Source organism: Sceloporus occidentalis, unplaced genomic scaffold, assembly GCF_023333645.1.
Source record: "Sceloporus occidentalis isolate IW3139 unplaced genomic scaffold, rSceOcc1.0.p SCAF_3, whole genome shotgun sequence".
Taxonomy (NCBI): Eukaryota; Metazoa; Chordata; class Lepidosauria; order Squamata; family Phrynosomatidae; genus Sceloporus; species Sceloporus occidentalis.
In genome coordinates this window covers 217,463,540-217,484,033 of record NW_028316983.1, presented here as the reverse complement: position 1 = coordinate 217,484,033, position 20,494 = coordinate 217,463,540, and the positions used below count along the sequence as shown (strand labels likewise).

At 39.8% G+C, this 20,494-nt stretch overlaps 1 protein-coding gene across 2 annotated transcripts in view; it reads left to right on the top strand.

Moving 5' to 3' along the window:
* The window catches only part of TRIQK (triple QxxK/R motif containing), a 59,581-nt gene that overhangs the window by 5,163 nt on the left and 33,924 nt on the right, over positions 1-20,494 (top strand). The gene's annotated exons all lie outside the window — the stretch shown is intronic.

Below are 20,494 nucleotides of genomic sequence, written 5' to 3'. Positions count from 1 at the left end.
GGCACTTTATTGCGCATTCACTTGTTTCTAATTTTTAATTTTAATTCTTATTTTTTTTCCTCAGAGCAGTGCATTAAAATGTTTGCATGTTTTTTCTAATGTGTAGAAAGCATGGCTGGAACACTTGTTCAGAAGAGCAGAACATTAGTATTTATACAGAAGATTGAACCAAGAGAATTACTGCAAACCTCTCTAAATAGACAGCTTTCTTCACATATAGACTAGTGGGAGACTTCTAGGGGATAGTGTCTGTGACTTCCTGGTGTCTTGGGTGAAGAAATAGGACTGCTCTAGTTACAAATATTGTCTGATGGCTATGCTAATGATTTAGGCCCTGGAGAAACAGCAATTCCTGGTAGCCAGCACATCGGATGCTTTTGTTGCAATGTTTAAGGTACCAAAGAGGAATGAAGGTACAGTTGTCCCTTCTGATTCACGGGGTATCCGTTCCAGACCCACCCACCCCGCATATCAGAAAAAATCGCTGATATTGGGGTCTCATTGATTTCAGTGGGTGTGCATGCCATTTTGTTCCCTCCCTACTTGCTGTCTGAATAATCAAGCCCGCAACAGGGAGGGAAGACTGTATTATGATCTCAGCTGAAGAAGAACTTTCAGAATATTTGCACTTCATTCATAATTCTGCAAGCATCAAAAACTCTCTAAGTTCTTGTGTTGGGTCAAGTAATCATTAACTTGACTGACAATATATATCTTTCAACATTGTATCAGTCTGCTAAGCTAATGTCATGGATCTGAGTTGAGGTATGACTACAAACAGATTCATATCATTCTTTGCCTTTGGCATTGGATATCAAAGGTCAATACATACTTGCCTTTGTGGAGAAAGAAGTGAGAAAGCCAATTTTCATGCTTACTAGAAACAATGATTGATCAACTCCAAGCAGTCAATGTGGATTTTTGTGCAAATGTGTGGTATGGATAATTTCATTATTTGAAAGGAAAAGTTCAGAGTGGGGTCACACAATGGCAAGGTTTTGCTCTTATGTACAGAAAAATGATTATCTGATATAAATTAATAGAGAACGACTCTTGCACTGGAGTTGTACAAGGAGAATATCACATAATAATAGGTCCATAAAACTAAAAAGAGTTAAGCACCAGTTGTACCGCAAATAGTGGTAGAAAGCTGTGATTGATTATTGTCATAAAATAAAACAAAGCCAGTGAGTAAACATTCCTTTATCATAAATATAGATTTTGTGGTTTCAATAGTATTTCTCCGCAAAAAGCAATTGAAAGAATGCATTCAGATTATATCCAACAATAAGAAAAAAAGTATTCATTACCCAAGAAATTGTTCCTAAGGGAAGGTATTATTATATTTATTTATACTCTGCTTTCCCCACGAAATTGGAACTCAAAGCAGCTTACATTTGTATTTAAAAGAATACAATTAAAACACACACAGAAGTGTTAAAATATAATTAAACTGTTACAGTATTAAAACACATAACTCATTAAAAGAATAAAATGCAGTTAAAAAGATAAAGGTGGTTTAAAACGTTACAATTAAAACTGTACAACATCCCCAGCCTGTTCTTTAAAGACTTTCTGTTTTAAAAGTCTGTCTGAATAAAAATGTCTTAGCCTGCTGATGGATGGACAACAAGGAGGGGGCCATTTTAATCACCCTGTCAAAGGACTTCCAGAGTCTAGGGGCAGCTATCTAGAAGACCCTTTCTCATGTTCCCACCAACCGTGCTTGTGATGGTGGTGAGACTGACAAAAGGTATTGTTATGACATGAATCTGAATGAAGATTGGCAAGTAAGAATGCCACTGTGGAGTGAGTGTGCACATATTTTTTTCTGCACTAAGAAGGTAGCAAATCAACTAATGAGGGACCATTTTTGTCTTCCATGTTTCTGTTTTTTCTTTTGTTCAGTCTGCACATGCTTCGCTCCCACCCCACATGGTGCTTCCCACTACAGAGGATACATATGGGCTTGCCTACATTACCTATCTACCCTGGATCCCCCCCCCCCAAAAGCTGGCTGTGTGCTGTTTATGTTACACAGTCACAAAATTCCAAATTGGGTCCGGACTGTTTACACAACCGACCTGATTCAAGGTTTCCATCCCTTGTCTTGCATTAAAAAGACTTACCTTTTGCTCTGGGTTTTTCAGAAAGCCCAGAGCAAAACAGGGCAACAGGCAACTGCCGTCCCACACAGTCCCTGCAAGCATCCTTGCCGATTTGCTCTGTGGACACAAGTTGCTTTGAGGTCAGAATGAGGCTCAGAGTGACTTACACCTGCAGTGGTGGTGCCAGCTGGCTTACAGTACTGGAAGACAGCTCCCTGTCCTTGTTGCACTTTGCTGCAGTAGGTAAGTGCAGGGATTTGGTGGAATTAAGAGCTAAGGTACTCATGGGGCAACTTGGATTATTCTGGCAAATGTAGATGAACCCTATAAGTGTATAGAAATACAACCCTTTTCTTTTCTTTTTTATAATATCAGAGATGAGCTATCCAGGCTTCCACAAATTAATTTGTAGGTGTATAATGGTTCCTAATTCTCTCTTCCTACACCATGTAGAATTGCACTCCAAAGAGCCACCTAGATTTCAGAATAGTTTGGGTAGCTGGGAATGGCAACTGTAAAAGGAGGCAAAGGGTTTCAGTATGTGCATGGTACAGCATCATCAATCAGTCCTTGATATACATCTTTATATATGTATTTCTCAAAGCTTCATGCAGATACAAGATAAACATGAAATGCAATCCTAACACGGACGCTGATGAAGTAACAAGTATGGCCTTTAAATGTATAGCAGCAGAGGGGGCTCAGGGGAAATCTCAGTAGTCTCTGTACCTGCTTCCACCCTGTCGCCTTAACATTCAGAATCTGCCATATATTGCATCAGAGCAATGATTTCTCTAGGCCAGTATAGTTGACAGCAACTCTCCTGACTTCCAGGCCAGGGGGCTTTCATATCTACCTGGAGATGCTAAGGGTTGAACTTGGGAAATTGTGCATGCATACAATGTAATATAACCAGTATTTTTCAGCCAGTATTTACAAGTGCCTGCTCATATCTAACTTTGGGACTTAGATAATGCTTCCAAGTACCAGCTAAGAGTTTTTTCTTTTGTTTCCTTTCCTCTCATGTAGAAATCACAGGAGAAGCAAAGCCAGATCCTTATCCTTGGCTCTTCCTTGTTTACCTCTCTGCGTTCACCTGGATATATATCAATCAGTCAATCAGTCATATAAAGGACTGTTGCCAATTGTCTTGGAATAGTACCATAGGACCAAAAGCATGAGAATTTAAATACCTCTGTAGTCAGTCAGTTAGTCAATCATTAATTGATTGGTGTAGGTATCACACTATATAAAATGAACCAAAGCCTCTACTGTCAGGAATTTATCATAGGAAGCACAAATTCATACTCATTAACTACTGAGAATTGATTTACAGACAGCAAGGGCTTGTCTATAATCCCTTGTTTAAAGTAAAGGAAGTTGTCTCTATGAACTCTTCTTCATTACTCTATTTCAGTTAAGTAGGCATGTTATTTACTGAGGTGCTGCTTAAGCACAATGATATATGTTTAATCATCCTTAAAACCACTACTAGCATCATCAGTGTACTAATATTCCAAAAAAAGAGGTAGAAGAACCTGTTGCAAACTCTGAATATTTTATTTCAATTGCCACCAAAATTTAAATTTATATTTGCTGCAAGTATATAAAGTTTATATAAATATATACTTTATATAAGGTATGTAATAAAATTATACAATAATTTTATAATAAATAATAAAATTATTTTGCTTTTTTTAAAAAATAATATTTTTAATGGTGAGTATATCATCCTGAGAATTAATTTTTCTTTTGCAGTTTTAAGTATTGAAAGTTGCTAAGCTTCGTATGGAAGCTTTGTGTGACTAGACCTGTTGAATCAATGGGAATATGGTTAAGTCCAAAAGTAAATTCTGTTGTTTTAGTGGGTCTACTCTATTTGGAACTAACCATTTGATTTAGGCTACTGTGTCATAAATGAAGAAGATTCTCCTTTGTAAAGTGCTATGTAAATAAATAATAATAATAATAATAATAATAAAACTTTTATTTATATCCCCCTTTTCTGTTACAAGACAATCAAAGCGGCTCACAACATATTAAAATCCACATTTACAAAATTATGTCCCAAATTACCCCCCTTAAAACAGGATTAAACATGTACAATTAAAATATCTATTAAAACACACACACACACACATACACACAAAATACGAGGACAGAGCGGTGGGCTGATACATGATGTGGGGGCAGTCATTCTGTGGCCGGGCACTTTTATTCAGGAAAGGCCTGTCGGAAGAGATCCGTCTTGACAGCTTTTTTAAAGCTGTCTAAGCTGGCAATTTGACGGATCTTGTCTGGCAGACCATTACATAGTTTGGGAGCAATTGCAGAGAAGGCCCTCTGGGAGGTAGCAGTTAGTCTGGTTTTTAAAGGCTGCAATAGATTCCTCCCAGAGGACCTGAGGGTGCGGGGCGGATTATATGGAAGCAGGCGATCCCTCAAATAGGTTGGGCCCAAGCCATGTAGGTGCTATATAAATAAAGGTAATAATAATAACAACAACAACAACAACAACAATAATAAGATTGATTTGGAAGACTTGCAAAAGATAAAAGGAAAATTGTAGGGGAAGATTGATGAATAAGATATGGCAAAACTTTGGGAATGTTTGCACCAACCACAGCCATGGGGTTTTACTTGTATCACTGTTAGTAGAAGAAAGAAGTGAAATTTGCATATGCAGTGACTTTCTTCAGTCAGACATTCTAGCTGATAGGCTCTACCTGTTCCCCTAGCTAGTTTAGTCAAAGAAGTGAATAATAACAATAGAGAACAATTTTAGTGGTTCTAAGATTTATACCAAAATTTCCCATTTTATTTATTATTTATTTGTTCATTTATTAAAATATTTATATCTTGTCCTATATCAAAAGATTTCAGGGCAGCTTGTAATAAAATAAATCTTAAACAAAAATAATTTAAAATGATTAAAATATATTAAAATATATCAGTTAAAAACTAGACATTTTAAAAACAGTTAAAACAATTTTAAATAGTGCAGCTATAAAACATACACAGCCTGGATAAAATCATTTAGGTGTGAAGGCTTTAATGAAAAAACAAGTTTTGACTTGGTGTTGAAATTATCCCAGTGTTGGCACAAATCAGACTTCCAGGGGGAAACAGTTCTACAGCTGAAGTCTCATTGCAGAGAAAATCATCTCCCATGTTCTTCCACAATGTTCTCATACTCTAGGTTACAGAGGAGAACCACTCTAACAGATCTCAGTTCTCAGGCAAGCATATTTAAAAATAAGGCACTTCTTCAATTTATTTATTTATTTATTTATTTATTTATTTATTTATTTATTTATTTATTTAATATCCTGCCTTTCTCCCAATATAGTGACTCAAGGCAGGTCACAGCAAATTTAAAACAATAAAAATTAAAAACATCACAAAACATTAAAATTATAAATATAACTTAAAAACAAACATTTTATAAAGTTAAAACATTAAGCATTTAAATAGTAAAATGTATATAAGAACTATATACAAACCTTAGAATCTGAATCACAGCAAAGCATTTAAAACCCTAACCCTTGTCACTTTTAAAAAGCCTGATGGCACAAAATGTTTTTATCTGCCAGGGAAATGAGAGTAGGGTTAGAGCTATCCTGGCCTCTCTAGGGAAGGACTTCCAAAGTCTGGGAGCAGTCACTGAGTAGGCCCTTTCTCTATTTCTCAGCAAATGGTCCTGAGAGGGTGGTAGGACAGACAGAAGTGTCAGCGCAAGTGCTGGGGTCCAACAACCACTGTCAGCAACTCAAATGAGTCCTGGGGTTAAATCAGACCCTTGAAGCAGAGCTGGCAAATTTCCAGAAACTGAAGCGTGGCTCCAAAGTCCAATTTGGGATGACAGCAACTGGATGTCTTCCAGGAACTGCAGCAATGCAGGAACCTCCGGGGACACACAGCAAACCGATGCTATAGCTTCTTCTGATCAACCACCAGAGAAACAAAGTCCCCAAAGTGCTCTTTATTCACAGTGCTATAATACAAATACAGATCTCTAAAACTCCAAACCATACCAATCCAACTTCTTCTACAAACCCACACCACACACTTGCAACCCCTGGGCTTATATAGTCTCCAGACCATGTGGTCTCCCAAACCCAGTGAGTTCAGGCGTGTAACCATGTCATGTGTCTCCTGTGCAATCTAGACACATGGTTTCATCATCCATGGCTACTTGCACTTGGGCACTGAAGTATCCTTGAGACAATGAGCTTCAGCTGTGCTGATCAGCCTTGCCACTCTGCTGAATGCTCATGGCCAAACACACACACACACCAAGCATTTCTCTGTGTGCTGTGTTTTAACCCTTCAAATCCCTGACAAGAAGGGTTTCTTTGGACAATCTTAGAGCTCTAATGGGGTCATAGAGGGAGAGATAGTCCTTCAAATAACGTGAACCCAAACTTTATAGGTCAAAGCCAGCACTTTGAATTGTGCCACAAATGGACCAGCAGCCAATGGAGCAACAAGGAGTTGGGTGTTCCCTGTAGCCTGCTCTAGTTAACAACTTGGATGCAGCTCTTTTGGGTCAGCTGAAGTTTCTGAGCAATCTTCAGAGGCAGCCTCACAAGTGTTGAAGTCTTAATGTATTTAGTACTTTAAATGTTATCACCAGTACGCTGAAATTATGCAAAAATCATATTGCTATCCAGTACAGTTCCTTCAGAAATGGTCTTATGTGTTATCTCTGTGGAGTTCCAGCAAGCACTCTGAATTTTGCATTAACTTTTGCATTGCAGAAGTCTAATTGGGAAGTTGCCAGTAGATGGATTACTATGGCTAAGTTAACACTGTCCAGGAAAGGCCATAGCTGGTGGACCAATCAAAGCTGATTCCAGTCACTCCATGCCATGGAGTCTGTCTGAGCCTCCAGTGACAAAGATGGGTCTAGTAGTACTCCCAGATTATGCACTTGCTCCTTCAGAGGAGTACAGTGTCATCCAGGGATGGTTCCTGGACCTGAGAACCACCACACAGAATTTCTGTCTTATCAGGATTCAGCTTCAGTTTATTGGCCCTCACCCAGCCCATTGCAGCTTCCAGGCATTGTTCTGGCACCTTCACAGCCCTAGCCGACTGAGATGACAAGGAGAAGTAGAGCTCAGTGTCATCAACCTATTGATGGCACCTAGCCCCCAAACTCCTAATTTCCTCCCTCAGCAGCCTCATATAGACCTTGCACAGCTTGGAAGAAAAGATGGAACCTTTTGGCATCCCACAGCATAGTGATCATGTGGCTGAGTAGGAGTCCCACAATGTCTTTTTCTGGCACCAACCTTGCAGATAGGTGCTCAACCTCTGCAGTATAGTGTCTCTTCCCCCCCCCCCCCCCCAATCTGCCATGGCTGGTCCAGTAGGATACCATGATCAATGATATCAAAAGCTAACGAGTGTTCAAGGAAGATCAACAAGGTAGCACTCCCCCTATCTTTCTCCTGGAGTAGGCTGTCAGTCAGAGCAACCAAGGCTGATGCAGTTCTATACCATGGATTAAAACCAGACTGAAATGAGTCCAGATAATTTGGTTCTTATAAGAATGTCTGAAACTGCTCAGCCACCACAGCGACAGGGTGGTACTTCTCACATCTTCTGTTTCCAAGGTTGCAAGATAAAACATATGTTGTTTCACAAATGTGTACATCTGCAAGGTTTGCAGTATGTCTTGTATGCACAGAATCGTGTATACATTTTAAAGTTGTGCATGATTAAACATAAGTGAAATTGAAAAATTACACTTTAGTTAATGGGACGAAATACATGGAAAATGTTGTAAAAATCTGTACAGTGGGACCCCCCCACCCCGCGTAAAGCACATATTGCGTAAGCTTGAGCCCCATTATATCCAATGGGGCTCATGCTCGCTACACGGCCGCATGTGCGCTCTGTGCCCCATGGCCACGTGTGTGCCCCATGGCCGTGCACGCCATTCACAAGCTCCATTGGTTATAATGGGGCTTGTGCTTGTCACGTGGCAAAGGGCGCATACCCATTTCCCAGGCAGCTTCAGCCTATGCTGAAAGCCACGGGCAGGATGGCAAGTGAAATTGGGAAAATGCAAGAAATTCAGACCTGAGAATTTCTTTTTACTCCCCTAGGGCCTAAATACCCCAAAGGCACCAGATCCTGTCTATTATTGAAAGCTAAGCAGAGTCAGTCATGGTTAGTACTTGGGTGGTAGACCACCAACAAATACCAGGTGCTATAGGCTATATTTCGGAGGAAAGAATTGGCTAAACCATCTCTGAGTATTCACTGCTTAAGAAAACCCTATGATATTGATGGGGTTGCCATAAGTCAACAGGTGACATGAAGGCATATACATGCACAGTATGTACTTAGCTCTCAAATGAAGGGTGAAAATGAGGTTCCCTTTTCAACCCCACATGCATTTCCACAGTAACTTGAGTTACAAGGAAGATGACCCAGTAGCCTACAGGCGTAGTGGTTTGTAAAAGCCCTGCTTGCCTCTTTTCTGTCCAGCTTTCTGTACATTTGTACATACAGGAGGAGGAAGTGACATGAAAAAAGAGGGGCTCTTTTATTCTTTTAACCTCTGTTTGCAAAAGGCTAGAAAAAGAGAGAAGAGGTCACATTTCCCACAAACCTGGGCTATTTCCCTTGCATTACAGATCAACACATCCAGAATTCAAGGGTATTTCTGGCATGTGTTTTATACTAGTTTATTTCGAAGAGAATAGACACTATATCTATCACAGCTAACTGTACAATTCAAAAGAATGGGAGAATACAATCATGAATTAAACAGGTTGTTTCCTTTTGTTGAAGTGAATAGGAAATTCATGCTGAGTGACTGTAGTAACTATTAACCTTTGTCAAGCATCCCTTGAGCTCCCAGCACAAAACACTAAAACCATCAAAATGACACAGGTTAAAGTAGCAGAAATGTGCTTCTTTCCAACGTAGCACTTTTTAACAGCACAGTCAGTATGTTTAACCTGTCAAATAAATACCTGATTGTCACTGCTGTATCTTATATAAAACATACATATATAGCACAAAATACGTTTGGGATTTAAGGAAAACAGCCTGACTCTGTTTGCTGCTTTGCCATTTTCTCCATTGGCTCAAGCTGCTTTGATGTTTGGGAATGACCACAAACATTATGAGAGTTGTTGGGGAGAGATTAATCTGTGGGATTCTAGAAGCACATCTGATGAAGATCTGAGAGGAAGTTGGGTTCAATATGTGTGGACCTACCTAGGACTGGGGATAATAATAATAATAATAATAATAATAATAATAATAATAACAATAATAATTTGTTTTATTTATATACTGCTATTCCAAAGATCATAGTGGTGAACAGCAAGTAAGCTAATTAGCAAGTAAGCTAATTTGCCCCCAACAGTCTGGGTACTCATTTTAGCGACCTCGGAAGGATGCAAGCCTGAGTCGAGCTTGGGCCCTTTTGCTGGTCTTGAACTCGCAACCTTGTGGTTTTGAGTGAATGGCTGCAGTACAGGCATTTAACCACTGCACCATCAGGGATGGTACCAGTATGTCTGTAAGGGGGCGGGAGATGGAGTGGGGAGAGAAGGGAGTAGATGTTGTAACAGAATGGCAGATTAAGAAGGCAAGACTGTGTAAACTTCACAAAAGGCGTATAGACTAGGGGTGTGGATCTTTGTGTTTCTTGTTCTAAATAGCAAAAACAAATGCAGAAACAAAGTCCCCCTTGCTGGATGAGAACATGAAGATTTCTGTGCAGTTCCTGATAGGTATTAATAGTTTGGAAAGTTTTTTTCACTGTTGATCTAAAGTAGGCCCTCTGTATCTGTGGATGGCACCTGTGGATTCCAGCATCTGCAGATGGCAAGCCCATGTGGGGGCGGGGGGGGGGGCAGCAGAGGAGGAAGAGGAGGAGGTGTAGGTGGTGGTGGTGGGAAAAGCAGGAAGAGCAGGAGGAAGGGGAAAAAAGAGGAGGAGGAAGGAAGAAGTGGCAGTGGTGGCAGGGAGGGAAGAGGAGGAGGTGGCAGCGACAGCGCCCTGTGGTAGCGGCAGTGGTGAAGAGGAGTAGGAGGTAGCAGTGGGAAGAGGAGGAAGAGAAGGCAGGCCCCTGCCTCCCGCCATGGTGAGAGCAGCAAGGTGGGCTTTGGGCAGCTGGGGTGACAAAGTTCCATTGTCCCCAATGGTGGCCACAGTGGGAATTGAGCATTTGCAGATGCTGAGGGTTGACTTGTACATGTTTTTTTTCCTGTTCAGAAGATGTATTTTACTTTCTGAGTAGAAGTACACAGGGCTTTTCATTTTCTGTGCATAAAAAATATTTTCTGTTCAAAAATACATGTGGTTTCTCTGTTCAGAAAATACATGTTCTTTGCAGAAATGTGCATGGCTTTTCTGCACAGAAAAGGCCCATGTATTTTTGAGTAGATCAGTATTTTCCCAAAATGCAGTGAATCAGCCTTGAAGCAGCCTTAGTCTTCTCAATATGGTTTGCCAAGTGTCTGGAAAAAAAATCACAAATAAATACTCTTTTTGTTCCTATTACAGATAAGTGCGGCATTGTGTTGTTGTATTGCTGCACTAGGGTCAGCTTTGCCTTGTGCTAGATTTGATAGAATATAGAACAGCATACCCTGGCTCACTGGGGAACACCATTTATGAGTCGTGACCAGGAGGAGCCCAAGGGAGTTCTTTTCCTGGCACTTTCCCCTTCCCAGAAGCATATACAGTTTGCACAGTCTTAGGGAAATAGGATTAGCAGGGCCTCAATGTGGGTTTTATTCTGGTCTGTCTCCATGCAGTATAAGCCAGGATTAGTGTTCAATTCATCAGTCAGCTGTGAGCTTCATCTCCACTCACCCTTTCTCTGTTTTGTTGCTTACTGTGATATGGATTTGTTTGAATCATATGCATATGATTCAGTTTGGGAAGTTTTAGCATGGACTGAGATCCATTGCAGGAGGAATGAAGTCTGTGAACACATCAGCCCCAATTGAAGGTATTCTTAGGAGCACTGGGTGTGTGGGCAATCAGGTCATGTCCATCTCGAGGACAAGTGTCTCCTTTCTAATGTCCAGGTGGCAGAGGAACCACATAGTGGCTTCCATACAAGTTTGTCTCTCTGGATATATCTAGCAGGTAGGATGGATTACGAGATTGCCATGAGATTACCCAGCAGGCAGTTTAGGTAAGTTGGTTTTCATTGGTCGGCCAATACCTGGATCCAGACCCATCCTGGTACCAATCCTCATCAGCTGTAACCAATACAACTGGCCTGTTTTATGCCAATTACTGTGGTTTATATTAACCTGGAACTTCACTTACTGTTAGGTTTGCAAGACTAACGTCTCATTTGGATATAGCTGTCATATGATAAAGAACATAAATTGCAGTAGACAACTTTGTAGGTTTAAGGGAGCACATTGGACCCCCCACTCCTTTGTGAGCTACACTTCTGCTGTATGCCCCTCTGTTACAACTGCCAAAATTTGAGGGCGGTTGCCAAATTTGCTGCAACTCTCCATACTAAAGGAAGATACTTCTGCAGTACACTTCTCTTTGTGCAGTGACAGGGAAGGAAGAGCGGAGAGGAAGACACTACTGTTTCATTAGAGTAGGTGACAGTAGTGGACATTAGGGTCTTAACTACTACAGCCACATTCCTGTTGCACATGAATTTATTTGAATTTTAAAGATGGTTTGGTGTATTTTTCTAACTGACTATTTTTGATGTTATTTTAAAAAGGCTTTGCTTATAAGCCATGCAGTGGCCTGTGTTTAATTCCAGAAAGTGGAGTCATTATGCATTTGTCTATAAATATTTAATACTAATTTTTTATAAATGAGAAATTGATTCTGAAGTCCGGTAATAGCAGGAGTCAATCTGAAAGAGGTACTTTTGCAGTTGTTTTCCATACTACTAGTAAATGTAATTTATGATCATTTTTATAATGTGTCACCAGGGAGATGGTTTTTGCAATACATTATGATATTGAACCAATAATTATACTTAATACTTTTTTCATATAGGTAGTACCTTGTGTGCATTCTATGAAGTCCAAATGCTTTACAAGGAATACTTGATTATCTTATTATGTTTCAGAAAAATTGATTAATTTTAATTGGGGCATCTCCATATCTTACAATCAGGAATTAGAGTCAGTAATCACACAGAGCCAGCGTGGTGTAGTGGTTTGGGTGTTTGACTAGGACCCTGGAGACCAGGATTAGAATCCCCACTCAGCCATGTACATCCATTGGGTGACTTTAAGCAAATCACATTCTCTCAGCCTCAGAGGAAGGCAATGACAAGCCCCCATCTGAATAAATCTTGCCAAGAAAATCCTTTGATAGGTTCATGTTAGGGTCTCCATAAGTCAGAAAGGACTTGAAGGCACACAGCAACAAAAATCACACAGAATCTTGACTTGTTAAAACACAATGAAAATAAACTGCATGCTAGTACAGCTATGCTGTTTTCTCCTGTGTCACTCCTTCCACACATGTGAGGCAGTAGTGATTGGTTCTGGTTGCTTCCACTAGTCCACAAGTCAGTGGACTAATAAATCTGCTTTGCGTTTTAGAATGAATTTAAAAAAAGGTATCCAAGTTTTTGATCCCTATCCCCACAATATGTTCAGCACCTTGGATAGTTCTTTTAAATTTTGTATACCACTTGGAATGGATTCACTGCCCAACGTCCTGGGAACCAGCAGCTTCCACTGAACTGTGAGCAAATCCTGTATGGATTGTTTTAATACTCTTTCTTGCTGCTGCAAATGATTTTGATAAGTGCCCCAGATTTTGGTCAAGACCCCTTGAGAAGATAATCTAGATTATTGATGTATTACCTGTTTTATAGTTTTTATAAGGTCATAGTTGTTTTTTAACGGAATAACTTGCCTAATTATGATATATTTATCTTATGACTTTTTAGATTGTGTGCCACAGGCAGGTTACATGTTGATTTTATGATGTCTGTAAAGCACCATGTAGATTTATGGTGCTAAATAAATAAATAAATAATATGAAGAAGGAGAAGGAGATGAATACTTTAACTTGCTCCCCTCACAGGATCATTGTTTTCAGGTGGGGTGAGTGTATGTGAAATAGAAATGTATGTAGGTGAATGAATGAATAAATGAATGAATGTTTATGCTTGTGTGTTGAACAAAAAGGAAGAGGAAGGAAGTTGGGGTGAAGCCCTGTCTAAGGCTAGAAAGCTTTCTTGGTCAGATGTAATACTCAAAAATAAAAGTACAGGAAAGAAGTAATCAGACCAAGAGGTTTATTTCAATTTAAACTTTCATGGATTACAATCCACTCTTCAAATGAATGATATATAGCTGGGTACCCAGCATTGTATATTTTAAATGATAAACCAATTGAAGATGTTTTGAAAGATTGGAGTCTGTTTATGGACTTTTTGAGCAATAAGAAATCAGACACTCTAATAATCTGTTATTATGGTTATTAGTAATTTTAATATGTGTATTTAGTTCTGTAATAGTCCAATTATATACTTCTTTCTCTCCCCCCCCCCCCTTTTCTTTCTTTCATTACCGTTTTGGATTGGAAGGTCAGAGCCCTTTTGTGTTTTAGTCACCTAGTGCTTAGTGTATTAATCAGTTTGTGTTTATTGTTTTAGTTTAGTGTCTTAGTGTTGTGTTTTAATTTTAGTTATACCGTGTGTGTATGTATGTATGTACATTTCCATTTCTTTCTTTCATTGTTGTCATCTGTTCTTCTTTCTACTTCCCCCCTTCTGAATGCTTATTACTTTACTTGTGAAATAAATAGTCTGTATTAAAGTTAATAAATTAATAATTCTAAAAAAAAATCTTAGCAGATAGCATGCTATCTCATATTTGTGAAGCAATATTTTGTGCCATTTAGAAGTAATTTGTAGGTTAAGAATCAATAACAATTTTATAAGGGGTGTTATAAAATCTCTTTGAAACAATCATTAAGCTTTCAAACATGATTGCTTTTTAAAAGCTTAGTAAATAAAGTCAGTGAAAATAGCCCAGTGTAAAAATGGAAACATAATCACAAGGAAGCTAATAAATACAGATCTGAGTTAAAATTCCAAGTGGGCAAACCAAAAGTGTCCACCATGGGAACAAAAGGTGATATAAGGTGTGGGCCTTTCTGTTAGAATTGTTGCTGTTGATGCACGTAGACCGCTCATATCCTTTGTTCTGTCTCACTTTCTTGACTGTACCATCTGTGCACTTCAAACAGAAAGGTTATGAAGGTAGACATTTCCCAACGGCTCCCTCACAATTCTTTTGTTGAAACTCTCTTCCCCTAGAGGAGGAGTCCGAACCTTGGTAACTAAACAGAGGGGCTTTGGGCTGGCATTTAATAGGTAAACATATGTGGAGTAATTTTAATTTCTATTCTAAATTATGAGAGCATTGGTATTCTCCTTCCTCCCTTTGAAAATCCTCTTCCCTCAGTCTGAGATATTTTAACATCTGCAGAGTAGAATTCTGTCCATCTTTCCATTTCAACCCATATCTTCTTGTCCTATTTCTGACTTAAAATTTGGTCATTGCAATTTCTTCAGCTATACCAATATGAGCTTGTTAACAAGTACAAAGTTGCCATCATTTCCTATTTCATTGCATTTTACAAAAAGATAGCTATGTTAGTCTGTTTTGGTATTAAAAAGAAAAGTGTGTGGTGTGGAATAGAATCATAGAGTTGGAAGGGATTCCAACTGCTAATCCCTTGCCCTGCAAGAATACACAACTAAAGCACTCCTGAGAGAAGGTCATCCAACCTCCTTTTAAAGACTTCCAATGAACATTCTTCACATTCTTAAGCAGCCCATTTCACTGTCCAGCAGTCCTAACTGTCAGGAGGTTCTTTCTAATGTTTAGGTGGAATCTCTTTTCTTGCCCTTTGAGTGCATTAGTTCATGTCCATCTCTCTGGAACAATAGAAGACAAGCTTGTTTTATCTTGTACATGGCATCCCTTCAATATTTAAAGATGGCTATCATATCTCTTTTCAATCCTCTTTTCTCCAAGCTAAACATATCTCTCTCCCTAAATTGTTTCTCATAGGGCTTGGTTTCCAGACCCTTTACTATCTTAGGGCCAAAACACACTGCAGAAATAATCCAGTTTGAGACCACTTTAACTGCCCTGGCTCAATGCCAGGGAATGCTGGGAACTGTAGTTTGTTGTGGCACCAGAGCTCTCTGTTTCACAAAATTACAGTTCCCAGAATTCCCTAGCATTGAGCCAAGGCAGTTAAGGTGGTATCAAACAGGATTATTTCTGCAGTGTGTTTTGGCCCCTAGTCACTCTCTTCTTTATACATTCCAGCTTGACAATATTATTATTGAGCTGTGGTGCTCAAAACTGTACGTGGTATTCCAGGTGAGGTCTAACCAAAGCAGAATGAAATGGTAGTTATTTTCCTCAATTTGGGCACTTTACTTCTTTTGATGCAGCTTAGAATTGAATTGTGGTTTTTCAGCTGTTGTATTATGTTTAGCTGATTCACGTTTAGCCTGTGATCTACTAAGACCCCTACATTTTTTTCACAATGTACTCTTGTCAAACCAGATGTAGTGTGTTTGTGCATATCATTTTTCATGGCTAAATGTCATATTTTACTCGTATCCCTACTGAAATTCATTTTGTTAGTTTCGGCCCATGTCTCTGAACTGTTAAGGTCATTTTGAATCCTGGTTCTGTCCTCTGGGGTATTAGCTACCCTTCTTAGGAGTTTAGCACACAGCTAAAAAACCCGGCTTACCTTTGCTGGATTGAATCCTAATTCAGGCTGTATCCAGATATTATCATACTCAAAATGTTGCCGATGCTGCTGGTCAGGTGCAACCCAGGTAACTTCTGGGTAGAAGCTGTGCTCAGCTGGCCGATTTGTAAAGCTGGGAGCTTCCCAGTTTTGAAAAGAGGCTGGCTGAGCACACCTTCTACCAGGATGTTACCCAGGCTGCACCTAGCCATCATCATTTGTGGCATTTTCAGTATGACAGTATCCGGATACAGCCTGAATTAGGATTCAAACCGGCAAAAGTAAGCCGGGTTTTTTAGCTGTTGCTAAACTCCCTAATTTGGTATCATCTGCAAATAGGATAAGCATACCCTCTGTTCCCTTATCGAAGTTGTTTATAGATGCTGAAGAACAACAGCCTCAAGACACAACCCTGGACTACCACTTAGCTCTTTTGTTCAGGATAAAGGAGAAACTTTTGGTGAGTATTCATTGGATTCGGTCTCTCAACAAGTTACAAATTCATCCGAATAGCACTGTGTAGCTCACATTTTACCAGCGTGTATGCAATAATATGATTGAAGATGTTCCCAAAACCATTATTGAAATCAAGATATATTTTATCCAGAGCATTCCTTTATCTACCAAACTTGTGATTCTTTATATAAAAAAAGAAAGAAACAAGATTAGTCTGCCATGACTTGTTTTTAGGAAACCCATGATGGGTTTTAGTAAGCATAGAATTTCTTTCTGAGTGCTTGCTAGTTGTTTAATTACCTGCCCAAGGACATTCCCTGGTATTGACATCAAGCTGACTTATTGACAGTTGCTTGGGTCTTCTTCCCCACTCACCCTTTGACGATGGGGCCAACATTCATTCTCCTTCAGTCTTCTGTGGCCTCTCTGTTTGCCAAGAATTTTCAAATATTATTGACAGAAGTGTTAAGATGATGGGGCTGTACACACAGACCCGAAGGGGAGGCCTGGAGCTGCCCTGTTACAGCCAGCTTGTGGCCATGGCTACAGCACGCAGTGGCCCCGATCTGGCCTTTGCAGGGTGCAAAAAAGAGCTGCAAAAAGTGGTTCCTTTTTGCACCCTGCAAAGGGCGCGATAGCCATGTTGCTGCGGCCTGGCAGTGCTCCTTTGGTGCTGCGTTGTATGTATGCAGTGCCGGAGGAGCGCCATGCTACCCTGGGGCAGAACTGGGTCATGGGTCATGGAGACACTATGCCCCAACTTCGCCCCCAAGCTGGCCGAAACTACCGGTCTGCACAGCTCCTATATCTCTAAGTTACTTTTATACCTTTGGATGCAGTTCATCTGGCTCTGGAGCCTAGACTTAATTTAGAGTTGCTAGGTATTCATGTACTACATCTTTAGCCATTCTGGGCAAGTCTCCTTACAGTATCATTTATTTTATTTCTAGCAACATGAGCACTATTTTGCTTTTGGGAGAAGGTTGAGACAAAGAAGGTGTTGAGGAGTTCATCCTTCTCTCTGTCCACCCTTAATATTTAATCATCTCTACATAGTAGCCTTATAGTTTCCTTGTTCTGTCCCTTACTCTGAGCATAGCCAAAAACAAAAATGGAAACAAACAAAAAAAAAACCCCTCCCTATACCTTTTTTTTACTTGTCTAGCAAACATAAACCCTTTCTGAACATTAGCATTTTTTTACACTTTTCCCTGCAAGTACTGTCTATTTGTATTCTTCTTTGATGATTTCAGTCTTTTTTCTACTTCTTGTACATGCCCTTTTAAAACTTCAGTATGATGAAAAGTTCTGTATACATCAATCCTGGTTTCTTTAGACACCTCCCATTTTCCCTTCTCATTGGAACTGTGCATTCAATATGTTGTCTTCAAGAAACGCCCATCCTCTACGAACTCCTTTCCCTTTAAGAATTTTGATTTTACCCACTATTTTCTTAAGCTTACTAAAATCAGTTTTCTTAAAAGTTTCAATAATGCCTATTAAATCATATTTAGTTTCCCGTGGTTCAAAGTTCACATTCATCTGATTTATTTCCTGTGCTCTGTATATCACTGTAGAGACATCTACATGGGCCATTCTCTCCAGTTGAATCTTTGGGTGTTTTTTCCTGCCCTCCTTTGGGTTCTTGTATTATTGCCTGAATTGCTTCCATATCATTGAGGTTGTTGTCCCCAGTATTTGGTGTCCCTATGCTCTCTTGGAATACTGTCTCCCTCCCCTACATAACTAAGAACAAACAAGTTCTTAATTGCTTTAAGGTGCAGTCTATCCCTTGCCAAAAGCCCTTCTTCATTACATTTCAGGTCCGGAAGCCAAATCTGCACTATCTGTAGATCCTGATGTTATTCTTCTTTCTTGGGTCATGTACTTAAGTAGGAAGGAAAGATGAAATAAGTTCTTGTGCCCCAAGGCCTTCAGCTTCCTTCCCAGAGTCTTAGTCCTTTGCAATATGTTGAAGACTTGTTGAATTTTGCTGTATTATTTGCTCTGTGTGGAGCAGAAGGAAGAGATAGTTGGAGGGCTTGATGGATCTTTTCAGCTTCTTTGTTACATTGGGAACCTTTGCCTCTGGAAGAAGGCATATCTTTTGCACACACTTGTCTTTGTTCTTCTCAGCAGGGAATTGCCAACCACCACCTCACAGTTCTTCTCCCTCTGGGAACTGACATAGAACCCTGCAAGGCCACCTCTGAGTTTATTGAGGACTATTTTTTCTGTTTCTGTGTCTCATAATTGCTTATTAAGGGGGATGGTTTGGAGTTGATTGTTTAGCTCCAAATTCACATGATGGTTCCTGTTATTTCATCTCCTGTGTGTCACATTCTTCCAAACATCTGCCTCCTGTATTTGTGAATTGTGCTTTATCTCCCTTTCTATCTATGCACACTCATACTAAATAATAATAATAATAATAATAATAATAATAATAATAATATCACCTATTTTTTATCTCCCCATGGATCGAGGCGGGGAACAACAACAATTAACAGACACACCAAATCAGTTAAAACACATCAGCTAAAATACATATCAATTTAAAAGAACATGCATAGCAATAGCAATAGTAGCTTCATTTATATACTGCTTCATAACGCACTAAGCAGTCTCTAAGCAGTTTACAACTGTAAGCTAATTGCCCATGGATTTGTAATTGGTTGACTGGCTGAACCCAAAGGGTGCTCAACAATGGCTCCTTTTCATCCTGGAGAGAAGTGACTAGTGGGATCCCACAGGGGTCTGTCCTGGGCCCAGTGCTATTCAACATCTGTATCACTGACTTGGAGGACAAAATTGGGGGCATACTTATCAGATTTGCAGATGACATCAAATTAGGGGGAGTAGCTAATACCCCAGAGGACAGGATCAAAATTCAAAATGACCTGAATGGACTAAAAAGCTGGGCCAAAGCTAAGAAGATGAATTTCAACATGGAGAAATGTAAGGTGCTGCACTTAGGGTGGAAAAATGAAATGCATAGATATAGGATGGGCGACGCCTGGCTGAAAGAAACTATGTGTGAAGGGGATCTAGGAGTCCAGGTAGACCACAAGTTGAACATGAGTCAACAGTGCGATGCGTCAGCTAACAAGGCCAATGCGATTTTAGACTGCATCAATAGAAGTATAGTGTCTAGATCAAGGGAAGTAATAGTGCCACTCTATTCTGCTTTGGTCAGGCCTCACTTAGGAATACTGTGTTCAGCTCTGGGCACCACAATTCAAAAAGGATGTGGAGAAACTGGAGCGTGTCCAAAGGAGGGCGACTAAAAGGGTGAAGGGTCTGGAAACCATGCCCTATGAGGAACGCCTTAGGGAGCTGGGTATGTTTAGCCTGGAGAAGATAAGGTTAAGAGGTGATATGATAGCCCTGTTTAAATATTTGAAGGGATGTCATATTGAGGAAAGAGCAAGCTTGTTTTCTGCTGCTCCAGAGACTAGAACGCAGAACAATGGATGCAAGCTACAGGAAAAGAGATTCCACCTCAACATTAGGAGCAACTTCCTGACAGTAAGGGCTGTTCGACAGTGGAATGCAATCCCTCGGAGGGTGATAGAGTCTCCTTCCTTGGAGGTCTTTAAACAGAGGCTGGATGGCCATCTGTCGGGTATGGTTTGATTTAGATTTCCTGCATGGCAGGGAGTTGGACTAGATGGCCTTTGTGGTCTCTTCCAACTCTATGATTCTATGATTCTATGGTAGTGTCACAGGTTACATCTTCCTGTGTTCCGTTGTATTATAATTCCACCCTCACACATATGTAGCTGTGCTTAAATATCTGTGATCAGAATATTGAATATTGTATTCCACTAAAGCACCTAAACAAGGAGAATCCTCCTCAAGACCTTTTATTGTTTTCTCCCAGTCCTCAAATAGACTTGCCTTCTAATGTCATGTGATGAATAGGTGGGGTAAATATTCTTTTCACCAGCAGAAGGATATTTTTGGATGCAACTGTGTTTAGGAATTCTAATGTTCCTATTGTGAGATGGCTGCATTTTGAAAGGCAATCTGTTTATCAATACAGTTTATCCATCTACTGCTGCATAAGTGGTTTGGGGATTGCAATCTTCTTATTGTGTGATATTGTTTGGATATATATCACTACTTGTTAATACTTTTCTATAAAACTGAAGTACATCATTTAGCTC